Here is an 8,446-nt window from a genome sequence, read left to right as displayed (position 1 = left end):
TAATAGTAATTTCCCCTTCTTGATCTGCTCAGGACAATGCTCGTGGGGAACAATCATAAATGTTAAACCTGTTCAATATCAACAATTGTAAATTCTTACGTGTGTGCGCTCAACACTGAAGGTGGCCAAGCCAAGGACTCCGTGATTCTGAGTTGAAACGGAATGATGGTCAATTACAAACATACATACATACATACCAATAATCGGGTCGATTTGGAGCATTTTTCCTTCCTTGTGTTCAAAGTCAACAAAGGCTGGATGGTTGGATGATTATCCTGTGGTGTGGGGTGTGCTAAGACTGATTTTTCCTCCATGATCTGCTCAGAAAACAGTTGGAGCAAACAATCGTAAATGTTAAACCTGTTTAATATTTGTGATCGCATATCCTTATGTATCTGGTCAACACTGATTGTCGGATATCTCTGAAAGATTATCCTGAACAATTATCCTGTGGTATATGGTATGTTTCTCCCTTCAAGATCTGCTCGGAAAATGGCCGGGCACGACAAACCTGTTTAATATTACCAATCGCAAATCCTTAAGTACAGTAAATGGTCAACGCTGAGTTTGGTTGAGCCACAGATATCATGCGAGCTGATCACGAAGCGACCTTAAGCTCCTGAATAACGTACATAACGCGTCTCCCAAGCCATTCACCATCATAGAAACAAGCTAACGGCCTGGCCCTCTCTATTTCTTCTCATACTACAACTTTTTCTTCTGGCACCATGCTGCCTTTCACAGGTCAGTCTTGGTACTACGACAGACATCGTTATGTGCACGGTGTGGTGTGTTGGTCATCTCGATACACTACGTTTTTTTTTTCCCTCGCCATATCTGTGGGCGCTCACATTTTAAAGATTACCGCTTTAAATATGACCATATGACACCCTCCACCCCTCGCCAATAAAAAAACACAGCGAGTCCTGCTTCCAGTGTCTTCCGAAAGTACAAGAACGACCCGCTCTTGCTCCTGTCCCTGCATCAATTAAACAAGTGTGCTCATGAGTGTGTTCTGAGTCTGGTGTGTGCATGTACCGCTGCACCAAGTGGTTGTCAGTGGAGCTCAAGCGCTCTCAACTCTACAGTCCCCGAAGAGCGCTGTTGGTTATAGTAGCTTGTCTGTAAATATATCCTATTAATATTTTATTGAACTGTTTTTTTTTTCCCTTTCAGTGCACCTTGTTGTTTTCTCCCCATTTGTAAGAAAAGGGCCATGTACTTTGTGCTCATCAACTAGAAAATCCCCCCTTCAATCGCCAGCGTGTAAAATGTTTTCTGCCTGAAGGCACAATTCTCTTGTCATTGTTGCACACGCGGGGCCTTGTTTCGCTGTGGTGTAATTGTTTTTCAAAACAGAAGGTCTCGCGATCTTATGCTGCTCCGAAGCTGTCTCAACTCTTTGAGTGCTAAAAAACCCCCGATTGTTTAGTGAACAAATTAACGACTCTTTAACAGAAGCTGGCGGTAACAGGGGAGTAATTACTCGAATGGAAGCGGCGTAGCAGCGGGTCAAATAGGTCTTTTGGGCCGATGGCGGCGGATGTAAACGAAGACTCGAAGTCTCATTGCACTTAGAGGAGCTCTGGGAAAGGCTTGTAGCATTGACATTTTCTACGGGGAAATAGCCTGAGTGTTTTTTTGTTGTTGTTGTTGTTTTTTGCCTGCACAGTGGTAATGTTCTCTAATGCTGATGGTTGACTCACAGCGGGCGGCCTCACAATTCTCAGGTGGGCCTTCCCTAAAGCACCAGCTGCATAAAGTGGATTTGAGATTATTAAAATGCTCCACTGCATACAGGCTGCCAGTTTTGGCGTGACACTACTTGGGCTGTCAAGTGTTCTTATAAGGTGGCGTGCATCTCTGACGAAGCATTCGGGTCGAGAAGCGATGGACCTTGTTTATTTTCTTCAAGATGGCACCTCAGGGCAAACAGCAGACGAAAGAAACGTGTTCAAGTGGGCATCGGGGACGGTGTACAAACCCCAATTCCAATGAAGTTGGGACGTTGTGTGAAATGTAAATAAAAAGAGAATACAAGGATTTGCAGATCATTTTCCGCTTATATTCAATTGAATACACAACATAGACATTTAATGTTCAAACTGATGAAGTTGATTGTTTTTGTAAATATTCACTCATTTTGAATTTGATGCGTGTATGGTACTGTATTGTGTCAGTTTAAAGTCAACTTCAACAGAGAGTGAAAAATAGCTTTGGGTAAGAAGTAGACTGTCAGCAACTGAACTATAGCTGCTCTAATTGTTTCTACACTGAAGAGAGAAGGGATGCCTGTGAATGTGAATACTGTGTGTAGGAAGTGGGAAAACTTTGCTTGACAACTGTTCGATATCTGCACATTTGCAGGCAGGGCACAATAACGCCGTTTCCTGTCGAGAAAAATGTTCTGCGCTAGCAGCCAGGCACAAAAGTTGGTGTGAGATCAGAGAGCAGGAGGGTGGAGCGAGGGGAAAAAAACTGAAAAAAAAAAGACTGGGTTTAGAAATGCCTCAGTGGCAAGAGCGAGAAGGACTGTAACTTAGATATGTAGTTTTTGAGAGAAAGAGCTCGAGAGCTCGAGAGAGGGAGAGCGAGGTCTATGGATTTTAATCCGTCAGTCGATAAAGGTCAGTGCTCGAAAAGGGCTTTATTCCCCGGCTCCACATCAAAGTGTAAATCCACTGATTGCGGGCCCGTGAATGGGTAGACAACAAGGCTCCATTTGTGGTCTGTTTCTATGGCGCAGTGTGCGTAAGACCTCGCGTGCGTTGTGAACATAATACAGGGGAGTTGCTATCCGGGGCACTCCCCGCACCCCCACAGATCAATGGGCCGTGTGACCTTTGTATTGTGCTGCCATCTTGGCCCGTGATGTCATGCCATCTATCCAGTGCTAGACTTAAAGTGGGGGCGGAAGAAAAAGCTAAGTTCCACACCTTCCTCCCACTGAGTGAAAGGACGAAAAGACGGCGTGAAAGGCGTCGTCTGAAAATATATCCACCTGAGACGGGTGTTGAAACTCGGCCGACTGCGATATGCCTCATGCCCACGTTGTCGTTTTTTGCTGACTCACCATTTGGAGGGCTTGTTAAACGGTCAACTCCAGTGGTTCTCAAACTTTTTTACACCAAGTGCCACCTAAAGTAATGACTTAGCTTTTAATATTATTGCAAGCCACTGTAAAATTACACCTAGATTAAACATTAACACAAAAAAATTATACTTAAGTAATGATTCAATTAAAATTAGAAGTTAAATAACAATTGTACCTTACAAATGTTTGAAAACAAACTGTCCTAAAATATTAAATACAAAAGTATGGTGCTGAAAAGTTTCCTGTGAATATCCTCATTCATCATCATTACGTTCTTAGGCCATTGAATCGATCACAAGAGGACTGTTCTAGTCGTCTTAGAAGACGTTTCCTCTCTCATCGGAGCAGGCTTCATATGTTCAGACTAGCCTAATTTTCATTATTGAGATTTTATTATTGGTTAAAAATGCAGCTTAATAAATAACAGACAAATTCCTTGTGTGTCTTGGACATACTTGGCCAATAAAGTTGATTCTGATTCTGAATTGGAGGTAGAATGAAGCAGTTTTATTTTTTTTAAAGGCTAGCAACTGTATGTTTACTTGTTTTAAGAAAAATCTTCTTTTCTATTGACAGATAACTTTGCTTCAATTAAATAAAATATTTCTTTCATTACTTAAAAAAATAGTTTTCTTTTGTCTTTTTCTTCTGTTTTCTGCAGTGTAAGCCCCTATCACTTTTGAGAGTGTTGTTCGCCATTGATCTATGGCTATTGAAATGAAAACGTGGCGGCCTGGAGAAAGGAGGAGCCCTCTCATTGTCCCCGAGTGAAAGCTCCTATTTATAGGCGAGGAGAGACGATGGCAGCTGGTAAGTTCTTCCCTCTATAGAAGATAGAGCGCTGTTCACAGAGTTGTGGAGTGCGTTTGAATGGCAATCTAAAGAGGTAGGCGTGAACCATTTGTTTTGCTATGTTTGTGTTTGCTGTCAACATGTCTATCTGTGTTGTGGAGCGGCCCTTTTTTACCACCCTCCCGGAGGCCCCCCGCCCCTGCCATCAACCCAACCCAAACTCAGACATAATTGTGGCTAAGTCCCCCCCCCCCCCCCGAAAGAGAGTCATCTTTGTCGTCGCGACAGATGTTGTAATTGCCAACTGATGGATCGCTTGTCCGAGGCATCATTAGGACTTCGTTGGACCCCACCGACCCATTGGAGGGGAGAGAAGGGGTTACAAGAAAATGGAGCGGGTTCAGACGGGGGAATGGATGGGAGACGGGATCGCATATATCAAGCCTTTTGACTGCGGCCTTGGGAGGTTAATAATGTGATTGGCCACGCGTCGGAGGAGACACCGTCAGGGATAAAAGAGTCGCCGTCCTCGGCCTCGGTGTGGTGGCATGAAAAAGTCTCGAAGAAAGAAAACAAACCTTCAACGGTTTACTTCAAAGCCCTATAATGCCCGCTGACATGCTTGATGAATGGTGTACACATGCACACGCTCCCACAGCAAAACGTTGCAAAACCGATGGCAAACTTTTATGCCTACAACTCCAAAGATGATATTGGCCCTGTTTGAAAAGGTTCCATGTAAAAATAATAACAATATTAAAGTGTGTATCGTGTATCATCGTGACTACCGTTTTTAGCGTTAGTAGTTGCCTTTTGGCTACTCTAATCCCACCACAATAGCGCAAAAAAAAAAAGAGGTAGAGGATGGAAATGGTAATTTAGTATTACCGTTTTAAACGGTTTAGAATTTAAAAAATGTGAACACATTTGCATGTTTTTAGGGATGTAGTCCAGATTCCCAAATGCAGAGAAAGTATCCACACCAAAGATAACTGCGGTAAGATGTCACTGTATCCCATCAAGGGAGAACATCAATTATTCCCTTTTCAAAATGCAGTAGTAACGAGTAGTAGTTGTCTTTCAGCAAACAGAGAAAGAGAACAAGCAGACGATGGCAATGGTAACTTAGTATTACACTTTCAAATTTTGATCATCCTAACTACCGTATTTAGCATCTCGGAGAGTTGTAGTTGTCTTTTGGCTTCTTGAAAACAGAAAAGAAACAAAGAAAAAAAAAAGAAGAGGTAAGTTAGTATTACTTTTTTTTTCCAATTGTAATGATAGTTTTTAGCGTATTTAGCGTCTCTGAGGTATGAGTTGTCTTTTGGCTTCTCCCAACATCAAACGGAGAAGATGAAAGGATAGAAATAGTAACTCAGAAAAGAAGAAGAAGACAGGAAATGTAACTTAGTATTACCATTTGAATTTGTAATTATTGTTATTACTGCATTTTGCATCTTTGAGAGTAATAAAAGTAGTTTTCGGCTTCTCGTATCCATTATGTGCTGCTACTGAAAAAAACAATGGACAAGAAGCAGATGAAAAGGACGGAAACAGCAACTTATTATAACAGTTTCTAATTTTAATTACCATTACTACTGTATTTAGCTTTTTTTTTTTTTAAAGTAGCAGGAGTTTTATTTCATCTCCTCACATCTGGTGCGTGCCGCAATAGCAAAAAAAGACACCTGAAACGATAAATTACAAATACTGTTACTACCATATTTCGCAGCATTGAAAATATCAGCAGACGTCTTTCTGCTTCCCCAGCAGGTGTGCGAAAGACGACGCACGTCAAACAGCAAAGAAGAGGTACAAAGATGTATATGTTACGTTACAAAACAAGATCTACGGCAGCCCAAGTGATAGCAATATTTGTTGTGCTTTTTTTGGATAATAACCTTGTCTGCAGTGAATGCAGGGAGAAAGACACCCTAATGTTTGCTGCAGATTAAATACACCACTATTGTTTTAGTTATTTAAGAACATTATGTGGGATGTTTGCTCCTGCTTACAATTTGCAAAAAGTATATATATTTTTCACATTCAAAATAAAAGGTTTTGCAATGCTTTTGGTGTGTGTGTATCTGGGATTGTATTTATTTTTATATTATCAATAAATTGATGAAGTTTCATCTCACGATGGAAATGTGTTCAGGCATCTAAAAAGGATTCCAAAATGCAGACGCCACCAAAGGTCACTGCGATAAGCATTCACTCTCTCCAGTCGCACGTCGCCCAAGATTTGTTTATACATGCTGCTGGATCGTGTTAGGCCCCGCCCCCCGATGCACACACCAAAAGCTCCCCAGAGGTCAATTAGGCCAGACAAGGAGCATTCAAACAAAGGGTGCTAGAGGCCCGGAGCGGCAAAGGGAAGCACGTAATTAACAGTTATAAAGTACTTTAGTCTGTTAATTAAATTAGTTAATCCTTTTATCAGTAATGCTTTGTTGAAGAGGCGTCTTCTGCCGGCGTCAAACACGGACACTCTCTCTCTCTCCTGTGCTAATGGAGACATGCTAATGTGTCGTGGCGAAACGCTTGAATACTCCAAAACGACTTTTTTGTTTTTGTTTTTTTTGCTCATTAACCCCGGAAAAACTCGGCCTTGGCCGCGGCGAGCGAAGCTCCCCGACAACGCCGCCGTTTCACTTTTGATTGGATGTCCACTCAACAAGAAAACACACGTGTACGGATCAAATGCGAGCGGCACGGTTGAGACGGCTTCTGCTTACTGATCAAACGGCGACATTTGAAGTCAAACGATCATTTTCATGTGCTGCCAAGACTCATTCCTTTGTCCCTTCTGGAACAGCACCCCCCTCTTTTGCCCAAAAAATCCTTCTATCTGTCTCGCACTCCAGACATTATTCAAATGAGGCTAGCTCACCGTCACATTTATTTTACAGAGCTACTTGAAGTCTTAACAATAATACGCGTGTAATCATGTGTGATGTCGCCTCACACGGCCTGGACGCTTTTCAGGTGATGCAACACCTTTGAACATCAAATCTTTTTTTTTTTTTATCCCCTCTGTATAAAAAAAAAAAAAAAAAAAAAAAAAAGTGTTGCAATAATCACCATTACGGCCTCCTGTCAGGCAAAAGCGGAGCTGCTGGATAGTTGGAAACAAAGCCTTGTACAAAGTGGGAAAACTACCAACTGGAAGTGTTCCTGATGGTCCGGCTTATGGAAAGCAGTTTGAGCATTTATTCAATATCTTACTAGTGCGCAGAACTCTCCATGTACTAGTGCGCTCTTTGTAGGGCTGTGAAAAAAATAGTTACAAAAAATCATCTCAATCTGCTGAGTCGACGCTAAAATTTCTATCTCGAGGCAAAACATACATGGATAAAAACATATTTGCCCTGTCCAGAACCATTTGGCCACTGTCCATGTTTACCGTACGGAAATTTGTTTCAAAGGGATGCACTGTTGGACCAATGAAAAATTTTGCCAAAACAACAGTCGAAAGTCTGTAAGTGATTTTTAATACACTATCCATCCATCCATCCATTTTCTGAGCTGCTTCTCCTCACTAGGGTCACGGGCGTGCTGGAGCCTATCCCAGCTGTCATCGGGCAGGAGGCGGGGTACACCCTGAACCGGTTGCCAGCCAATTGCAGGGAACATAGAAACAAACAACCATTCGCACTCACAGTCATGCCTATGGACAATTTAGAATCTCCAATTAATGCATGTTTTTGGGATGTGGGAGGAAACCGGAGTGCCCGGAGAAAACCCACGCAGGCACGGGGAGAACATGCAAACTCCACACAGGCGGGGACAGGGATTGAACCCCGCACCTCAGAACTGTGAGGCTGACGCTCTAACCAGTCGGCCACCGTGCCGCCTTTAATACACTATTAGATGTATAATATACATATAACAAGATGTATGAGGGAGCTGAATGTTTTTGTTTTTGTTTTTTTTAACCTAAAATGGTAATTGCTAGCGCGCCAATGGTAATTGTGAATGCTAACCATTTAGCAAAGGTTGATTGGCTGGCGACCAGTTCAGGGTGTACCCCGCCTCTCGTCAGGAGGCAGCTGACATAGGCACAAGCGCACTTGCGACACTAGTGAGGATCAGCTGTTCAGAAAATGGATGGATGGATGATTTTGTTGTCTCAAATTCGGTACAGAGATTATACCATCCACTCAGTACCAACATATGCAGTTTAGGGTTAGACGTCCAGCCCTCATAAATGAGAATAAAATGCATGTTAGTAAGTGATTACTCGAGTAAACGACAAAATATCTATAGTACAAAGTAAAACAACCGTCTTTTTAGTAAATTTTCTTTCCCCCCACTACTGCTTTCCACTACTATATGAATTTCTGCGCATTAGTAGAACTAGTGATACTACTATAGAGAATTCTGCTAACATCTAGTGGTACTAGTAGCATGCATGTCAAGTAGTACAGTTTTGCCTCATTCATAACATCTATGTCTTCTGCTATTGTGCCCTAGTCATTCCTACTTATTCTACTGTGCAAAACTGTCATACAACAGTGGAAAATAAGAAAATAAGTGCTTCAATGGCTTTCTATACCT

The 8,446-nt window shown here is 42.1% G+C and overlaps 1 long non-coding RNA gene across 2 annotated transcripts in view; it reads left to right on the top strand.

Annotated features, from left to right (window-relative positions):
* The first annotated feature begins 2,513 nt into the window (after positions 1-2,513).
* Positions 2,514-8,446, top strand: part of LOC133469867 (uncharacterized) — a 30,749-nt gene continuing 24,816 nt past the window's right edge. Inside the window, exons 1-2 of one of the 2 annotated variants that reach the window (XR_009785801.1) lie at positions 2,514-2,627; positions 3,756-3,904. This is a non-coding gene — a long non-coding RNA (uncharacterized LOC133469867). The other variant, XR_009785802.1, reaches the window with a different exon arrangement.

Source organism: Phyllopteryx taeniolatus, chromosome 20 (genome assembly GCF_024500385.1).
Source record: "Phyllopteryx taeniolatus isolate TA_2022b chromosome 20, UOR_Ptae_1.2, whole genome shotgun sequence".
Lineage (NCBI taxonomy): Eukaryota > Metazoa > Chordata > Actinopteri > Syngnathiformes > Syngnathidae > Phyllopteryx > Phyllopteryx taeniolatus.
Note: the sequence above shows the minus strand (reverse complement) of the source record. Positions and strands in the feature narration are given on the sequence as shown.